At 45.5% G+C, this 20,657-nt stretch overlaps 1 protein-coding gene across 5 annotated transcripts in view; it reads left to right on the top strand.

The window, feature by feature from the left end:
- Positions 1–20,657, top strand: part of ARHGEF11 (Rho guanine nucleotide exchange factor 11) — a 262,171-nt gene that overhangs the window by 2,001 nt on the left and 239,513 nt on the right. The window lies entirely within an intron of this gene.

The following is a 20,657-nucleotide window of genomic DNA, read 5'->3' as shown; positions in this document are numbered from 1 at the left end:
CTGTTTTTTTTTTTTTCTTTTTTCCCTTGATTATGAATCTGATTATCCAAGCAAAACTTGTGCTGGTACAAGGTCATATGAAACGAAATGGGTTTTTAATGAATGGGAAGACTGAATGGTTGGTCATGCTCTTTTGATAGGCCTTTAGGCTGTGGTTGTAGAATCTAGGAATCGTGATTGGAATTGACAAAGTCTTGATGGACCATCTTGGCAGACCACGCCAGTATGGATCTTAATTCTAATACCTATCCACCTAAAAAAAAATCCTTTGAACCAGAGGAATTGGGGGTGATAAGTGAGTCCGAGCATCCAACAGAAAATCGAAGCCACCTCCATTTTTTTTTTTTTTTTTTGTGTTTGGTTCCCTCTGGAACCATTAGGACAGTAGCGTGCAAAGATTGTATTATTTGACTTGGTAATGTATTTAGGAGATCTGCTACAAGTCCATGGCCTGCCTTAATCTAGTTTGTGTTGCTCCTATATGTTTACAATGATGCTAGTGAAGGATTGGGTCTTGGTTCACTTAAACTGGGACTGACCTTGCCTTTAGAAGAGTAGAAGTTGTCATCTAGTTGTCAAACCAGAAGGGGGTGGTTATCTCCATGGTGTTGTTTGGAGTCCATCTCTCACGGCAAGGCTTGCTAAGGCATGTCCACCTGCAATAAAGACCTGTCTAGTCTCTAACGTCTTCATTTTTTTTTTTTCTGTGACCATATCTTGCTGTCCTAAGGTTATGGAGGCCAACCTTCACTCCGCACAGAAGAAGCCTCCTCATTACCTCTCTTGGGGATATAGGGGATGGCGTTTGCTTAGTGGACATTGGTCGTTTGCACCTAATCATACATCTTTAAACTTTAGGACACTATAGGCTACGCATATTGAGCCTTCCTGATTTTAAATACTTTTTTTTTTTTTTATATATATATATAATTCCGTGCCTCTAAACCGGTGATATACCCCAATGAACTTTCTGAAAAGCTACCATTCTGTGAAAAACCTCTCTCGTTTATGTGGTCCCAGTTGCTCTAAGGGCTTGTTCAAACAACCGGCCAGGGAAGGCAAAATCGGGGAGTGAAGCTGTAATTTTACCTCCCTTCCAGCTGCTCAGTGCTGTACGTATGCCGCTGTCCTGATGTTTGGTTTTTGTGGCTGCAGCAAATATTAAAGGGCATGTTGTAGTCGGCAAGCAGTACTGTGAATGGGGGCATGCCGCAATTGCCCTGGAAGGCACCAGGGTTAAAATAGGTAGGAAGGAGGGGGAAATCTGCACCACACAAGGTGATTAGGGTGTGCCGAGGCACACCCCCTTGCACCCCTATGGGTACTCGCTTATTTGGGTAGCCACAGTCCGGTCTGAATTGTTGGGTTGATTTACTAAAACTGCACGCAGAATCTAGTGCAGCTGTGCATGGTAAGAGCCGGTTCACATAGCGGGCGATGCGAGGCGACACGACTCGCCTCGCCTCGCTCTCGCAAGTCGCCCCCCGTTCTGTACAATGGAACCGTTCTGAGAGGAGCGACTCGAGTCGCTCCGACTCAGAAAAAAGGTTCCTGTACTACTTTTGGGCGACCTCGGGGCGACTTGCATTGACTTCTATACAGAAGTCATTTGCAAGTCGCCGCCGAGGCCGCTGCAGGTCGCGGCGAGGCAAGTCGGAGTCGCCTCGCCTCGCCTGCAGTGTGAACCGGCCCTAACCAATCAGCTTGTTCAGTTAAGCTTTGACAATAAAACATGGAAGCCGATTGGTTCCTATGCAGAACTGCACCAGATTTTGCACGCTCCAGTTTTTGTAAATCAACCCCAATGTGTCCAGGTTTCAGACGGTCTGAAACCTGGACTGTCCGAGTTAATCTAAGATGGGTGACAACCCTAGATCCACCGCAGTTTAGAGGGGCGGCAAGGGCTGCTGCACATGAGAGAGCCCTGGCAGTCATATAGTATGGTGGTATTGGGTAGCCACAGTCCGGTCTCAATGTGTCTGAGTTCCCCACTCCTCCTGTGTGCACCCAGGCTTGTCACAGGGATTCCAGCCTGAGTTCACACAGGGGCAGTGCAGGAAACCGCATGCGATTCTTTACAGTATGGGCAAAAATCATACTGCACAGTATTGGTTTTGGGTATCGGAGCATTTTCAAGAGTGTGGCTACTCGTGAAAATACTCGTTATCAGCACCGATATTGGTATCAGTCCATTCCTAGTTAAAGCTTTGGTGTTTTTTTTTTTTTTTGTTTTGTTTTCTATCAGTGTCTCATTAGAGATTTCCCTTCACTTCCTGTCCTGGAGATTCAACAGGAAGTGAGAGAATATCTTTCCAATTTGAGTGCTATCCCCCTTAGTTGTCATGGGAACAAGTGTCCTCCATTAGAAAATGTTACTCCTGTTCTTGTTCTGGTGACCACCAAAATGTTTTTCACCTTTATTCTCGGGGACTATAATGATCAAGTAATTGGTCACTGGGCCTCATGCACATGGGTACCTGGATGGTACAACATAAAATGTGTATTTTGCCACCCAGGAGCCACAGATGCTATGTACAGCCACCCATAGAAGTCAATGGCCGTACTTGGATATACACCAGCACTTATGTAAACATGTCCATATGTCTGTAAGCATGGGCAGTCTGTGTCCATGGTAGTGGTGCCACTTTTTGTTCAAGCCAAACACAAACACTTTAGCCATGCAGAGTAAAATGTTGTTATTAAGGAGGAACACTGGTGTATAGGGGGCTTCTGATGTAAGGGGGTTTATGCTCACTAAACCTCCCATACCTTTACTGAGTCACAGAATGCCAGGGATTGGTGTGAGGGTGGGCAGAAAGAGGGGTAGGGGTGGGACGAGGAGCAAATCAAGCCTTCTCGCCTCTGCATGTATGGGGAAGGCCAATGTTCACACCTATGCACTCTGTGCTTGTGGTACTTGGTTACTTGGAGAGACACAGTCCATTCTGAAACCTGGCCACAAGATTAAAAACCCGGACTGTCCGGGTAAATCCCGGATGGGTGGCAGCCCTAGTCCATTCTCATACGTTCATACACATGCTGGGTACAAACATTGATTTCCATGGGCAGCTGCATGCAGCACCTTGTGGGGAATGCCATTGAGTTTCTTACTGTATGGCCTCGGGTACTCATGTGAATGAGGCCTTAGAGCAGAGATCTACAATTAGCGGACCTCCAGCTGTTACAAAACTACAAGTCCCATCATGCCTCTGCCTCTGGGTGTCATGCTTGTGGCTGTCAGTCTTGCTATGCCTCATTGGATTTGAAGTTCTGCAACTCCTGGAGGGCCACAGGTTGAGTATTCATGATCTAAGGCAGGGATATGCAATTAGCGGACCTCCAGTTGTTGCAGAACTACAAGTCCCATCATGCCTCTGCCTTTGAAAATCATGCCAAAATCATGCCACTTGCAATGCCTCATGGGACTTGTAGTTCTGCAACAGCTGGAGGGCCACAGGTTGAGCACCCATGCTTTTAGAGAGAGTGAATCTCCCTAGCTGTGGCATAGGCAGCAATAAAAACTTGATAGTGGTCGGCATTTGTGTTGTGATGTGTTACCTAAATAAAAATGGTGCATTCCTGTTTGCCTGCATTGTGATGCAAATTAATAGGCTGCATGAATGCAAAGCGCGTTAGCATGTGATACTGCACTTTTGTTGACATAACATTGGTTGAACTAGATGGACTTGTGTCTTTTTTTTTTTTTTTTCAACCAGAATAACTAGGTAACATGGTACAAAGGTGTTTAGCCCTCGTTCACATTGACTGGAGCTTTGAAATCTTACAACTTTCATTTGAAATCGCACGATTTCAAAGCCGCATGTCAGTACGACTTTGGGTGCGATTTGGAATCTGTGCGGCTTCATGCACAGATGTCCATGCAAGTCGCACCTGAAATCGCCGAAATTAGTGCAGGAATTACTTTTTTTTTTTAAATCAATGCGCCACTGCAAATGGGCGTCACACCGATTTGAACAGTGCGATTTCTGGCAATAGGGTGAGACGTGTCATGTTTGACCTGTCAGATCGCATGACAAGTCGCTCCAATGTGAAGGAGGGCTTAAACAGCTAAATACCAGATTAGATACACATATGTGACTCTTATGGACCAATGGATTTGGAATTCTGTTCAGCCACTCTTGTGATCTGTACAGCTCTGCCAGACAGAGCAGCCAAGAGGGTGACGCCACGCTATTTAAAAAAAAAATTTTTTAACCAGACTGACGAACAGACAATGACGAAATAGGAACTCTGTTCTCTCCTCCTGTTAGCACTTTCTCTTTTAGTTGAGCAGAGCCTGAATGGCTGCTACCCTGTTAACCCGAAAATAAGACCCAGCGTGATTGTCAGTGATGGCTGCAATATAAGCCCTACCCCCCAAATAAGACCTAGTTAAAGTCCAGTGTAGGTCTTATTTTCAGGGTAGGGCTTATTTAGGGGGAAACAGGGTAGGGCTTATATTACAGCCATCACCGACAATCATGCTAGGTCTTATTTTTGGGGAAACAGGGTAGTAGTGCACCTCCCTGGAGATGGTACTTATATTATCCGTATGTAAAATGCATGTATATATGTGTGTGTGTGTGTATGTGTGTGTGTGTGTGTGTGTGTGTGTGTGTATATATATATATATATATATATATATATATATATATATATATATATATAATCTCTGCACTGAAATGCATATTGCTGCGGCATCATGCACTTTGGCACACACAAAACTATGTCCGTTTGCAGATGCATGGGGGTGCCATTAGAACCTAATGGCACTGCTTGCCCCTCTGTAAAAAGGTAGAGCAATTCTGTGTTGCACATGTTCCCACAATACTGAGGCCTGAACATACCGTAACACTATCTTAAAAGCGGCTTCTCTATCATGACTGCTGTGATTGGCTCCCAATCAGAAGCTGTGACCGAGAGCTGTTGGTGACAGCATCGATCAGTGTGCTGGAAGGGTGCGCACTGACTATGCTCTCGGCACACAACCTCAGGCCACCGTGAAACCATATGTGTCGCGGCTGGGCATTAAGAGACAAATAACCCCCAAGGAAAGTATAAAGGACTTTGTAGGCAACAAGGGAAAAAATATATAAACAGAGATTGTATAAATAATATTTATTTGTAGAAAATATAAAATTATTAAGGTGCAAACATCACCAAAAGTGTAATTGATAAAAACAACAAGTTACAATCATGAATCGTTGGTGCATGGTAATTGTGGCTATTTAGCCCGACGCGTTTCAGGACACTTTTGTTACTGCCGCAAAGCAGTTTCGTGGTTGGCAAGAGGTTGAATAATTTTTATGGTTATCGGCCTACAGTGCAGGTTTCAACATCTTTAAAGGAGCGGTTTCCACCTTTAAAGTGAACCTAAGCTTTGTCTGTGATTTGGGATCACATTGGTGAAAGGGGAACGAGTCCCATGTTCCTCCATACCTGGAAGTACCTGGTCGTAATAAAGCAACAGGTTCACTTAACTCCCACCTCCCCAGTAGTTGCCTTTCCTTTACTCTACCATTGGCAGAGAAAGTCCCAGGTATGGAGGAACATGGGATTCGCTCACCTTTCACCAATGTGATCCCAAATCTCAGGACTCGTCAATGGGTAAACAACCATAAACATTTTGAAAAATGCTGTTCCTACACCTGACCTTTCTGACTAATATGTTTATGTTCCTTCCTTCCTTATCTCTCTATACTCCCGTACTTTAAACTTGACTTAAGATAATTTTCTTGGCTTGTTCCAAATTCTTCACTGACTATTGGCACATGTCGGCAAGGAAGTCAATGTGACAAGTGGTAGACTTGTGATAAAAAAAGTGCTAGGAGGAAGTTATTTCCTGGACCGATTTTTAAAATTCTGCCTATCGTTTCAAGATAAAGACACTATAGAGGTCACCCAGCCTACACTTGATTTTTGCTTGGGTTTCTCGTAGTTGGCACAGGCCATTTATGCTACATTTATCTACATTAGGTTGACACACTAATGTAGAATTCAGGAGCCATTCAGTTGGATATAGGATTCAAGTTCAAGGAACTTTATAAAAAAAATCAAAAAAAATCTTCAGCTCCAGTTTGGGGATGGCAAACACATAATGGGGTGCTGGCTGTTACCTTAAAGAAGTGACTTTTTGCAAGCTTCAGCACTAATTAACTCACAGTATGTTTGTTTTTATCAGGAGAGCCGCCATTGGCCTTTATAGGTTGCCAATGACTATTTAAACAGAATTTATGGCTTCATGTTCTGAACTGCAGTCTAGTGATGGTTTATATCCACATGCCCAGAGGTGTTCAGGCAAGAGTGGAAAAAAAGGGCACACATCTCTTGGATTACTCCATCTGCTGCCCAACGAAGAGGTGCATGATTGCCTGATCTTCACTAATGCCCTTGCCAGGGGCGTTGCTAGGGGGCAGCTATTGGGGCTATAGCCCTGAATCTGGGGCCCCTAGTCGCTTGCCTAACCAGCGGGTCGGGGTTGCAGCTGCTGCGGTGGTTGGGCTGGCTGAGACAGGTGGAGGAGACGAGAGAAGTGAGTGGGCAGACAAGAAGAGATGACGTCTCTCTCCATCCGCTCCCCATCAGTGCTCTTCACAGCCGGGCCTCTTCATGTGGGAGCAAGGTGCGGCGGGAAGCAGAGATATTACATCATCTCTCACTGCCCACCACACGTCAGCGCTCTTCAATCCTCACAGCTCGGTGGAGTGGAGGTCACATGCTTCCTGTCATCAGCGGAGCTCCACTTTGCACCCCTTTGCTTCAATGTCGGAAGTGCGGTGGGGAGCAGCAAGATGACATCATCTCTCATTGCCCGACACACATTACTGCTCTCTTGCCCTCACTAAATAGACCAGTGCTGCCAGCAATGCAGCGTCAATGCACATTTGGTGGCTCTGGCATGGCAAGTGACAATCCACATCAGTTGGCAAGTGACAACTCGCATCTGGTGGCCGGTGACGTGCCAAGTGACAACCCACATATGGTGCCAAGTGACAATCTGCAAATGGTGGCGGGAGATGTGGCAATCTGCAAATGGTGGCAGATGACGTGGCAAGTGACAATCCACATCTGGGGGCAGGTGACGGTGGCAAGTAACACGCTGCATCTAGTGACAGGCGACGGTGGCAAGTGACATGCTGCATCTGGTGCCAGGGCTCCCACTGATTCTGCATTATGGTGAGTTATAATGAACCACTTCATTATATATTAGAATGTAACAATAGAAACAATGCGCTTCAATCGCCCTGACTCCATATCAACCATGGTGCCATGATGATTGAACCACCAACACCAGCCATTGCCCGCAAAATATGCCTTACCACCCCCGCGGGCCTTCAAAAAGGTTGGCGACAGCTGGCTATGGGTTTTAGCCCCAGATCTTTTGAAAACCTAGCAAGCCCCTGGCCCTTGCCATGACACTACCGCTAGAACTGGCATAATCCTAGTTTGCTCCTGCATAAGATATTAAGATTGATTCACCCATCCATGCTAACAACGTGGATGGAGGAAGCTTCACTGCCAGCTTTTGTATTCACCCCGGATGTCTGATTATCTGATAGGATGCAGTTAATGTTCAGCTAATATTTCCACTCAGCTCTGATTTTTTTTTTTTTTCAGTCGACTTTTGTCAAGCCAGATGGTGCTTGCAGGGATAGTGCCACCCTCTGTTCAAAGTTTGGCTTATTCTGCAGGACGTAACCAAAATTCAAGCAGTCCATGGCCAGCCATGGTTTGCAAAGGTGTCAAGTACTAGACTGCTTATTGGTCCCACTTTCTAAGGTAAGAAAGAGGGACATTTAGCACCAAGTATGTATGCAACCGATCTGCTCCATCCATGCAACCAGCTTTGTTGGCCATGAAGAAGAAGTAAGAAAAAAATCATTGGGTAAACCCACTAGTGAATCTTCTTTCATTACTACTTTTCCTTTTTATATAGGGTTTTCCAGATAACTGTTTAAAATAATTTTAGAGGCTGAAAAAAGTGTTACTCTAATACAGCCTTTCTCTATTAGGGTTTCACAGAACCCTAGGGTTTCTCCAGAGGTGGCTAGGGCTTTAGCTGACTGACCTGTTATTTGATAGTGCCTGCAAAGATTTTGGGTCAAAGCCACTTCACAATTTCAACAGCATAACACCAATGTTTTTTTAAGGCGTTTGTAAGTGGGACATTTCCCTTTTTGGCCCATAATGTAATGGGCTAACCTCCAATAAATTGGTTTCTGCAGGTTTTTTTTTTTTTTTTTTTTTTAGGCCTGTAATATATTTTCAGGGTTCCATTAGGGCAAGTGTTCAACATCAGTCATCAAGTACTCCAAACCAGTCATTAATTCCTTCACCTTGCACATGTGCTTTAAACCCATGTCAATAGCTTGGTATTTAAGAGCTATTCTAGCTAAGGCACATGTGGCACACCAGGGCATTTTGTGTGGCCTTTGCACCTCTCATGCAGTTGTGACACCCCCCTCGTCTCTGCTCCCACCTTGTCTCAGCAGTTGCCAACACCAGACTCCTCCATCAGATTATTCGCTTCTCTGTACAGCCACAGAGAGGCTTGTCTCTACCACCCTCCGAAGTCTACTAGAGAAAGGAGGACAGAACTCCTCCTTCAGATCCTGTGCCTCTCTCTGCATCTACCGCACCCCCTTATCTGTGACTCCCTTGGTCTCAATATTCAGCTGACTCCTCTGGTCCGCCTCCAGAATCTGCACTTTTTGCTTCCCAGCAGCACAAATAGCAGGAGTGCACTGTGATGTAAAGGGAGGGTGGGGACTCTTGCCTTCTGATGGTGGGTGGGTTCTTGACATCTGATTTAAGGGGGGGGGGTGCTCTGGACATCTACTCTTACAGATACAACCGGCCCTTTGAGGGCAACCATAATGCTGATGCGACCCTCGAAGAAATTGCGTTTGACACCCCTGATCTAAGGGATAGTCCCAAAACATGGTGCTTGAGGGTGCATGAGGACTGAGGTTGGAAACCAGTGTTTATAGGATAGAAAGGTTTTAGAAAAGCTTGTGGTATAATTTGGTTAAGTGTTACATGTTCTACAAAGGTCTCCATAACCTATCCTAAGGTTCAGAGGGACAGGGGGACTTGGTTCCCCAAAAAAAGGAAAGTCCCATTAATCGAGAGACAGCTAAGAGCTATGCCTACTCCCATTGCTAGCAAATTAAATAAAATAGTCTTTTTATAATGTTTCCAGCTTTTAATTTTCAAATAAATATCCTCCTTTTTTTTTTTTTTTAATTAAAGAGGAGTGGGAAATGTCATCTGGTGGGTCACAGATGTGCCAAATTGACAGTTATCCCTGCCAAAGCTGACATTGAGTGTGTGTGACTTGTAATGCCATCGAATTCTAATCTTCTGCTGGAGGGGATTTCCCCCTTGTCTGTCTGTATTGAGGCTCGGCACACAATTAATGCCTTTGTTTTCCGATGAAAAAAGCCAAAGCTAGCCCTTTTCTCTGCACAGGTCGTGGCTGTGAAGAAGCAGCCGTGGGTGGGAGGCGATGTTTGGAACTGTCCACTTGTAACAATAACATTATGTTTGGGAAGTGGGATTGTGGGGGTAGAGGAACGCTCTGGGGATCCAGGACCCTGGGCTAAGTGTTCCTCTATGTTTAGGACAGGCTGGAATCGTGGTGCGTTCCTTTTCTCTGAGCCTGATTTTCACCTTGCTTTGTCACGTTTTTATAGAGCTATGAATTTTTTATGGCCTAAATAATGGAAGAGTTTGAGCAGCTGGAAGGCAAACAATGTGTAACAGGTTTTTGGCTTCTGGGTAATGATACGCCACCCAGAACAGTGTTCAAGTTCTCGTCACTTAGTCCTTGAGGTTTCGTTAGAGGAACGTCACTCTACCTGCCCTGATAATTGTCACTGTGTCAGAATATGATACAAAACATACTTACTAGTCCATCGTTGTTTCCTGGTAGCCGCAATCCTTCCTTGCTGCCCTTCTCCCGCATGGCCATCCTTGACTGAGATCCCGCACATGTGCAGACCCTACTGTGGTCTCTGTCATGTCTATGGGCTTTTGAGATTTGAGAGATCCACTGTCATGTCTGAGAATGCTTGAGATCCACCAGGCATGAGCAGAAAGATGTGGGTTTCTGTCAGATTTTGTAGACCAGCAGACCCTCGGGTATCTGCACATGTGCAAGTGAGAATCCCATACATACAAAGAAAGCTGCAGGTCTCTGGCAGTCTTCTGTACGGGCAGAGGCCTGCAGCTCTTTGCTCATGTGTGACACCCCCTGTCCTGAATATTGGGCCTACATCATCCTCGCCTAGGTGAGGATGTAAGGTAGGTATTTATTTTTTATTTTTCTCAGTTGTCTAAGAGGGACTGGCAGAGACCTGTGGTTTTCTGCGCATTCACAAGGCCCTAACTTTGAACAATTGGTCCACCTGCTCCTCGCGTCGGTTGGCAGAGACCCGCAGCTCTCTGCGCAGGTGTGATATCCCTCGTTCTGAACACTGGGCCTATGTCATCCTCAGGATCTTAAGCCACAGAAATGTAAAATAAGTTGCTATTGTTCGATTTTTCATATTTTTCCTAATTGTTTAAGAGGTTATGGGGAAGCGGCAGAAGACAGGAAGTGCTACGGAGGGTGAAGGTCTGCTTTAAAGTGGTTCCTAAGGCTCAAGGTTTTTTTTTTTACCATGAAGTTAAGAAACCTTCTCGTCCCCTCCCCTAATACTTACCTGAGCCCCATCGTGATCCAGCGATGTGCACGAGAGCCTCTGCTCTCTGGGGATTCTCCCTCCTCATTGGCTGAGACAGCAGCAGGAGTCAATCACAGCCAGTTAGCCAATGAGGGGAGGGGGCGTGGCAGAGCAATAGCTCTGTATGTGAATGGACATGCAGAGCAGCGGCTCAGGAGTGAGTTTGCATGGGTCCCTGTTGCAAGCTGCTTGCTCTGGGGTCACTTGGCAGAAGGGAGGGGCCAGGAGTGCCAGCGGGGGACCCGACAAGTGGAGGATCAGGGCTGCTCTGTGCAAAACTGTTGCACAGGGCATGTAAGTATACCATATTTGTTTTTGTTTTTTAAAAATAATTGTCTTTGATATTACTTTAAGGTGGAGCTTTAGGCAAACTGTGAAATATATCAATGAACTGAATACTCCTTAGTTTGACGTTTCCTCTTACTTCCCATTTTGGCTATGGGACAGGAAGTAAAGGGACGTCTCCCCAGTGGGACACAGATGGCAAAAAAATTCTGATGGGTCAAAACCCTCCCCTTATTTTATCCAAAATGGGAAATAAAATGTGTAATACTACTTGAAACACCTTATTATCAGACCAATACTTCTCCCCAGAAGGCTTGTTTCTGACTCCTATCATACATTAAAGTGTGTCTCTAGCCAGTTTTTGCTTTGGATAGAGTGGGGAATGGCAAGAACCTCTATCAGATTTTCATTGTGGTCAGTTTCTCAGTTTTATGAAGATTCAGCCCCTCCATTTGTTCTGATGACCATTGTCACCAAGACACATGATGGAAAATCCAAAGCTGTACAGCTGGGAGAGGAGCAAGGGGAAATGTTCAAATTGGGATACCTGTTAAAGTGACAAACAAGAGGGAACTTTGGAGAGATTTTCACTCACTTCCTGTTGTGTCTGTGGGACAGGAAGTGAATGGAAATTTTCCCAAGAGGACACAGCCAGGAAAAAACATCTATTGTGGTACCTTTTTCTACTTTTATCCCAAAAAAAGTTTAGCTTAGAGATACACTTTAACTTCCTAACAACAGGAACCCACTCCCTGCATCCTCACTTCAGGAGGAAGCTGTCGTCAGCCATATTAACGTCCCGGAATGTACGGCGTTAAGAAAACTGAAGCCATTCGGAAGCTCTTGCAGGAAAAAATGTGTTACAGAGAACGATAATTAAGAAAACAAGAGTGATTGTTGTTGCACATCTCATCGAAAAAAGATGGATAATTAGTCCGAAGGGTGGGCTCGAAACATGCTTCTTTTCACGGTTCCCTTAGAGATGTTTCCATTTTGAGGTTCCTGTTTTCCTGTTTACTTTTGAGCTTCCCGAGAATGAGACAGACGTGGTTTTCGGAGGGGTGTCTTAAAAATAGCTCCCAGTGGGTGAGGGCCTTATAGAAAAGGCCATTCTTCCTCTCGTATTGTCTGATCATTCCTTGACTTGAAGATGAACATCAGATTAAACCGCTTTATATTGAACGCAGTGGTGTTATTCAAATCTTTTAATGTAATTGTGTATTTGTTCTTTTTGGTTTCCTGGGAGAGCCGATGACATGCAAATTAGAAGCTTTCTAACTTTCAACAGCTTGACATAACTCTGTACACTATATCAGTGTTTCTCAGCCAGGGTGCCATCTGCCCTCTGTGGCAGGAATACGGGACTCGGTTTGCTCTGGATCAGAGTTATGCTTGCCATCATGCTACCACCACCATAACAACCAATGATGCTCAAGGGTCCGAACGCACTGCGTCGTTCATTGCTATGATGATGGCAACCACAAAAAGGTGGGGCCCTGCTATGAAAAGGAGACTGTGTGACTGGGGAACTCTATGATGGGGAGGCTCTGATGTGGTGGGGGAACTTATGTATAGGGGGGTCCTCTGATGTATAGGGGTGACTTTGATGGGATAAGGAGCTCTGATGTGTGAGAGGGAATCTGGGACTTGATGTAGACCTCTGATGTCATGGGGGGGGGGGGACTAATTTGAAGGGAGAACTCTAAGGTGAAGGGGGGCATCTGATTTGAAGTTAAAGTATAACTAAAGGCAACACTTAGAGGGGAGAGGTATTGTATTGCTGTCTGTTCCCCAATTATGGAGAGTCGCCCTCTCTATTGGTCCTGTTTATCATTGAAACTGAAAGTAGAAGAAAATCGCAAATGTTGGCTCGCCAACAAAAAAAAGTAGGGGAAATCTTCCAACGGGGATACTATTTCTGGTGACCTGCAGGGATTTCCTCTCACTTCCTGTTTTGGCAATGAAACAGGAAGTGATGATAAATCTCCCTATTGGGACAAAAGAGGGCAAAATTAAACCTTACAGGGGTTGTAACGCTTGTTTACTCTATCCAACATCAAAGAAAAAGCCTTGCCTATAGTTCTACATTAATTTCATCAGGTGGGTGTGTGCATTGTCCCAGGCTCAAGTTACCTGTTGCTAAGTAACATTTACATTTCTAACACGTTAAAGTGGTCTTCCTCAAGATTTTGTGTGTCCCTTTTTTTTTTTTAAAGGCCACTATAAATTGTGCTGCATAGTTATCACTGCTAGACACTAAACCCCCGTTATACAACATTTACCTGACCACTATACCCATCTTTGAGTTGCCCAGCACAGGACTGCATTTATCAAAACAACCCCTCCCGTGCCTGAAAAGAGTACAGTTAATGTGCAATTCAAAACAAGGGGGTTTGACGGAATCTGCTTACAAGAGCTTACAATCTGAAAGGGTGGAGCAAGGTAGTACTAGGTGGAGGGATTAGTTAAGAAAAAGTAAAAGTTCAGTTAGGTGGAGGTGGGTTAGGCTTCCCTCAAGAGATGAGTTTTCAGGGATTGCCTAAGAGCCCATTCACACAGGGGCAACACGACTTGTAGGCGACTTGAGTCAGGCAACTTGGACACGACTTGAGTTAAGATCACAGCGCGACTTGGGACGACTTCAAAACGACTTGTGATGACTTCAAGCCCGACTTGGGACGACTTACAAGTCGCCCCAGGCCAGGCGACTTTTGCCGAGGCCAAGCAGAGAATGAGCTCAAGGGGGAACTCCACGGCAAATTTCTGAAAAAAATTTGGCGTGGGTTCCCCCTCCGAGAGCATACCAGGCCCTTAGGTCTGGTATGGATTCCAAGGGGAACCCCCTACGCCGAAAAAACGGCGTGGGGGTCCCCCCCAGATCCACACCAGACCCTTATCCGAGCACGCTACCCGGCCGGCCAGGAAAGGGGGTGGGGACGAGCGGGCGCCCCCCCCCTCCTGAGCCGTACCAGGCCGCGTGCCCTCAACATGGGGGGGTGCCTTGGGGGAGGGGGGGCGTGCGGCCCCCCCACCCCAAAGCACCTTGTCCCCATGTCGATGAGGACAAGGGCCTCTTCCCGACAACCCTGGCCGTTGGTTGTCGGGGTCTGCGGGCGGGGGGCTTATCGGAATCCGGGAGCCCCCTTTAATAAGGGGGCCCCCGGATACCGGCCCCCCACCCTATGTGAATGAGTATGGGGTACAATGTACCCCTACCCATTCACCTGTGGAAAAAAAGTACAAAAAAAAAACACAACACAGGGAAAAAATATTTTATTGCACAGCTCCGGGGGTCTTCCGTCTTCGGGGGTCTTCTCGCCGGACTCCTCCGCTATCTTCTTGTAGCTCTTTTACTAGCGGAGGAGTCCGGCTTTCTTCCTCCCCGCCGCCGGCCTCTTCTCCCGACTTCGGGGGTCTTGTCCCCCTCTTCGGTTCTTCTGCCGGGCCACCGCGCCTTCTTATAGCTCTTTTGCAGGCGGTGGCCCGGTCTTCTGTCGTCGCCGCCGCCGCCGCCTTCCGTTCTTCTTCTTCTCCAGGAGATGTTGACACGACGCTCTCTCCGGCCAAAATGCCAGAGCCGCCCTGCGCTGCCACTTATATAGGGACAATGGGGCGGTGTCACATGGGTTGATGTCACATGGGTTGGTCACATGGGTTGATGTCACATGGTAAGGGGGCGGGGTCACCATGTGACATCAACCCATGTGACCAACCCATGTGACATCAACCCATGTGACACCGCCCCATTGTCCCTATATAAGTGGCAGCGCAGGGCGGCTCTGGCATTCCGGCCGGAGAGAGCGTCGTGTCAACATCTCCTGGAGAAGAAGAAGAAGAAGAACGGAAGGCGGCAGCGGCGGCGGCGACGACAGAAGAACCGAAGAGGGGGACAAGACCCCCGAAGTCGGGAGAAGAGGCCGGCGGCGGGGAGGAAGAAAGCCGGACTCCTCCGCTAGTAAAAGAGCTACAAGAAGATAGCGGAGGAGTCCGGCGAGAAGACCCCCGAAGACGGAAGACCCCCGGAGCTGTGCAATAAAATATTTTTTCCCTGTGTTGTGTTTTTTTTTTTTGTACTTTTTTTCCACAGGTGAATGGGTAGGGGTACATTGTACCCCATACTCATTCACATAGGGTGGGGGGCCGGTATCCGGGGGCCCCCTTATTAAAGGGGGCTCCCGGATTCCGATAAGCCCCCCGCCCGCAGACCCCGACAACCAACGGCCAGGGTTGTCGGGAAGAGGCCCTTGTCCTCATCGACATGGGGACAAGGTGCTTTGGGGTGGGGGGGCCGCACGCCCCCCCTCCCCCAAGGCACCCCCCCATGTTGAGGGCACGCGGCCTGGTACGGCTCAGGAGGGGGGGGGCGCCCGCTCGTCCCCACCCCCTTTCCTGGCCGGCCGGGTAGCGTGCTCGGATAAGGGTCTGGTGTGGATCTGGGGGGGACCCCCACGCCGTCTTTTCGGCGTAGGGGGTTCCCCTTGGAATCCATACCAGACCTAAGGGCCTGGTATGCTCTCGGAGGGGGAACCCACGCCAAATTTTTTTCAGAAATTTGCCGTGGAGTTCCCTCTTGAGAGCTGATAATTCTGTCAAAGTCGCCTCCGTATAAACGGAGATCCGACTTGGAGGCGATCTCCATTGAAATCAATGGGTACCGGTCGCCTACAAGTCGGATAGAAGTAGTACAGGAACCTTTTCTGAAGTCGGAGCGACTTCAGTAGTGTGCATTAAGACGGCTCTCATTCACTTACATTGCTTTTTAAATGTTGTCCGACCTGAGGCGACCTGAGGCGACTAGGGGCGATCTGAAGTCGGATCAGGAGTTGCCCCTGTGTGAATGGGCTCTAAAGGTAGACATAGTAGGAGATAGCAGTACAGGTTGAGGAGAAGTCCTGGACACCATTCTGGATAGAGACCCTTTTCAGTGATGGATAAAAACTGTAGCAAATAAAAATGGAAACAAATAGTAGAGGAAAAATGGAACAGTTGCTCATCCCAACCAGTCAGGTTTCCTCTTTCATTAACTGAGAGAAATATGAAGAGGATTCTGGTTGTTCTGGTAAGTTGCTTAACTTTGGCTCCAGGTATGTTGGGCCCCAGTTATTTGTACATATACGTGTTTTTATTTTTTTTTTATTTTTTTTTAAGTGGACTTAACGCAACAATTTAGAGTCCACTTTATTTATTCCCCTTTCCCCTCACGCCAAAGTGCTGATGTAAAGTTTAACAAAAAACCTGTGGGGCAAAAGTTGGATTTAAATATATCCATCCAGCTCAACTATAGTATTTAAATATGGCTTGAGCTGACTGCAATACCAAAACCCCACTCTTCCAATATAATGACCACACAAAAACAGATTGGAGTTAAATTGGCCATAGCAGTCTTTTATTAACAAAAATATAAATGACAAATAACTGATCAATAACCTAAAAAAACAGAACAGACAGTGTTTTTTAAAGAAGGGAGCCACAAGGTCCTAATAGGCATAAAACCAAGACAGTACCTGCTTGTCACTCCTCAAGCCATCAGCTCAGAGACGACTTGCAGGTACACATACAGCAACTGGAAGCCATACCTCAGATGAGTCCCTACACCATACCTTTTTGTGTCCATATGAACCTAAAAGGTCCTTGCACCCCCCCATCCCCATATCTGGCTCCACACAACACCCAATTCCCCAACCCGAAATACCCACCAAATGCAGGGTGTGAAGGTGAAAAGTTGTTCCCCCGCTTGCTGCTTCGGCCTGAAGACCACCCTACCAGGTCCACTAACCACTTCCCCCTTCAACTCCAGCCAGCCCTGACCATGTCTCAATTGTCCAACTTCCATGCGTATCTAGCAACAGCCCAATTTTTTTTTTTTTCTACCTTTGCTATATCCAATCCCCTTTTAACCCCATGTCATGCCGGACCTCCTTCTAATGCCTTGTGGTTTTACCCCGGGCCTCTCTTTTGTACTGCAGATGGTGAGATCACTATACTTCCTACAACATCCCAGGGATTGCTGGATGCTTTTAATCTGCAGCAAAGGCACATCTTCTCTCGAAGTTTGTGCTCCTTAACATCCTCCAGGATCTCACTGGAAGGATGGTAATGTCACCCCCCTCCAAAGAAGCCAGGGGAGTATGGTAAGTTTATTTACTCCCCCCCCCCCCCCCCCTTTTTTTTTAACTTCACCATTTTGGAATGAGGCAGTGGTTTATTGAACAAGATATAAATGTTAATAGCTAAACATGTTGGGGGGCTCAAAACTCCCCCTTTATCAGGGTTTTCTGTAGACAATAGATTTCAAGTACCAAAAAAATCTTTTGATTTATCTATATTTATGTTATGCATATGGGACTTCATATGGCACCCTAAGTTTGATGAAGAGCAGCCTCTTAATAAGTGTAACATTTTCATTTGAGGCTTTGGATTTGAGATCCATTCACCTTGGAGTCCAGAGCTCCTACAACACAAGTGGACCTTGAAGGTTTTTTTTTTAATTTTTTTTATGCAAATTAAAAATTAAAGCAATAGCAATGACGAGTATTAGTACTTCCCTGTGCCTCTAATCAATGTTACAATGTCGATGGCAGGATTCAACACTTCCAGGTTTGTTGGATCCCTGCGTTCTATCTTCTGCCCGCTTTGTCAGTGCTGTCTCTGGGACACACTAGAACCATAGTGGCTTGCAGATGGACCCAGAAAGCTGCAGGGAACACATGCATTTACCACACCAGGAATTGGTGGAAGTTGAAGATTCTTCTGGTGGCCTTACTCTACAAGAGAAGGAAGATCCAAGTGACAGGAGGTGACACCAATAACTATTAATACTCCTATATTTAATTTTTTTTTCCTTTTGGGGGGGGAGGGGGGTCATCATGAAGACCTTCTGTACACTCTATATATTCACAAACTACCCCAAGGAATCCCATTGCCATCTTATTTATATTCTAATCGTATTCTGCTGGTGGCCTTACTCTACAAGAGACGGAAGATCCAAATGACGGGGTGGCACAGATAAATATTAATACTCCTATATTTCATCTTTTTTTATTTTTTTTGTTGGGGGGGGGGGGGGGGGTGGTGTGGGATCCAGGAGACCTTCTGTACACATCATACATAGGCAAAAGACCCCAAGGAATCTCATTGCCATCTCATGTACATTACAGTAGCCTTGCGCTACAAGTGAAAGAAGATCTGAATGACAGGAGGTGGCACAGATTAGTATTAGTATTTTTTTTTTCGAGGACTGTTGTAGAGACCTTCTGTACACTCTATACCTACATAAATGACCCAAATGGAATCTCATTGTCATCTCATTTCTATTCCATTCTATTTTGCTGGTGGCATTTCTCTACAAGAGAAGGAAAATCTGAGTTATGGAAGGTGGCACAGACAGATATGCGGTAATATTCTTTTATTTATTTTTTTCTTTTACATTTTTTCTTTGGGCATCATGGGAAGGGGAATTTATGTTCTGTGATTGGCTTTCTGCTTTTTCTAGCAGTCTGCACACCGTTTGCAATCTAGTTACAGCTATCCTCTGCATTGAATTTCATTGTTGGGAGACTCGTCAGGTGGTTATAACGAAAGTGGACTCTCCCACTCATCTGTCTTTAGAAAGGACATGGCATCATGTTTTGTAAAAAAGGGAAAATAAGACTCACACTGTTTTGCCAAGTTGTGTGCATGCACAGAAAAAAACTTTGACTTTTCTGACTCATTATGGGAAAACAGAATCCCAGTCACGAGTTTTTTATTTATTTATTTATTTTTTCTTTCTTTACTGTGCCACTGGATCTGGGTGTTGCTACCTTGTGATAATGCCAGACCTCCATATATATCTAAAGGGTGTGACGGAAAGATAGCGAACCTTAGTGTCTGTGTTGCCCATAGCAACTAATCAAGGCTACACATGATCGTTTAACCAAATATAGAAAGATGCAGATCAGTTGGGCAAAGGATCGATCAACTAAATGCATTGGTGGATGATGTTCAGTTGACTCAGATTGATCCAATATCTAGGGTCAAGTAAACTCAAACAATCTCGTGTTGTTATAAATGGACACGTACCACTTCCTGATCTTAAAAATCGATTTGAAAGTATCTTTCTGAGCTAATTATTGGTTGGTTTTCTGCCACGCCTAGTCGCCTTAGTTAAAATAACCAGGCACAGCTGGTTGTTGGATATTGATAACTTCTCATTATCTGATTAATTATAGAATTAAATTAATTGAAATTGGCAATTTATTTGCTGATTAGATCTGTATACAGTATGAATAGGCATCATAAGGCAGATTAAAGTTTAAAAAAAGACTGCTTCCTAGGGGCAACACAGCTCTTCCTTGAAACTGTTTTCATTCCTGAGGCCTGGGCCTCCCAATACTGTACTCTTGGTACATTGACTTGGGGTTTAATATATGTATTATTTCTATGAGTCTTTACATATATGCGAATTGGATGCATTTTTAACCACATCCAATTTGCTTAACATGAGACTCGGCTTACAATGAAGCTGGTTCACACATGTGCGGGGCTGCCGGGGAAACGGTTTTAAAAAGGGTCCTGTGCATTTTTTTTTTTTTTTTTTAGGTCCGGTTTAGGTGGATTTTTGAAGTAAAAATTTGCACCTGAACCAGTGAACAGAACCGCACCTTACTGCCACACTGAAACCGCGGCCGCACGTGTGTCAACCCAGCTTTAGTGTTAGTGTTTTACTTCCGACATTTGTTTGTGAAATTCTTTTTAAGGATCTGGAATGCAATGTGAACTGTTTCACATAGAGGGGTATTGGGTCTGATTTACGAAACCCTTTATATTGCAAATATACTGTAATACTGTTCTGTATCATTGATAAACAACAAAGACCAATAAAAAAAAAATGATATATAAGAAAAAAATATATAGAATTCACAAAAAGTGGGATGTTTTTATGTATATTTTTAGAGTCCAAACTTTTTTGGAATTTGGGTGTGTGTGTATATATTATATATTCTCACAACAGTGAATACACCTTTCACATTTTTGTAAATATTTTATTATATCTTTTCATGTGACAACACTGAAGAAATAACACTTTGCTACAATGTAAAGTAGTGAGTGTACAGCTTGTATAAGTGCCGGTTCACACAGGGGCGACTCAGATCCGATTTCAAGTTGCCCCAAGTCACCTCAGGTCGCACAACATGTAGAAATCTATGTAAGTGAATGAGAGCCGTCTTAATGTACACTACTGAAGTCGCTCCGACTTCAGAAAAGGTTCCTGTACTACTTCAATCTGACTTGTAGGCGACTGGTACCCATTGATTTCAATGGAGGTCGCCTCCAAGTCGGATCTCCGTCTATACAGAGGCGACTCTCAGAGAATTATCAGCTCTCAAAAGGAGTTCCCGCCCCTGAGAGCTCATTCTCTGATTGGCCACGGCAAGTCACCTGGCCTGGGGCGACTTAAAGTAGTGTTGTAAGTCGTGTCCAAGTCACGTCAAGTCACGTCATGAGTGCTGCTGGCACTGGAGAGCTACAGTTCACTGAGGGAACCATGAATGCCAACATGTACTGTGACATACTGAAGCAGAGCATGATCCCCCTCCCTTCGGAGACTGGGCCGCAGGGCAGTATTCCAACATGATAATGATGGAGGAGTGGAAGAGGAATCCA

The sequence above is a fragment of the Lithobates pipiens genome, unplaced genomic scaffold (genome assembly GCF_037356315.1).
Source record: "Lithobates pipiens isolate NorthernLeopardFrog02 unplaced genomic scaffold, aLitPip1_a1.2 Scaffold_30, whole genome shotgun sequence".
NCBI classification, from domain to species: domain Eukaryota; kingdom Metazoa; phylum Chordata; class Amphibia; order Anura; family Ranidae; genus Lithobates; species Lithobates pipiens.
The sequence above is the reverse complement of the archived record's forward strand: the minus strand, read 5'-3'. Positions and strand labels throughout refer to the sequence as shown.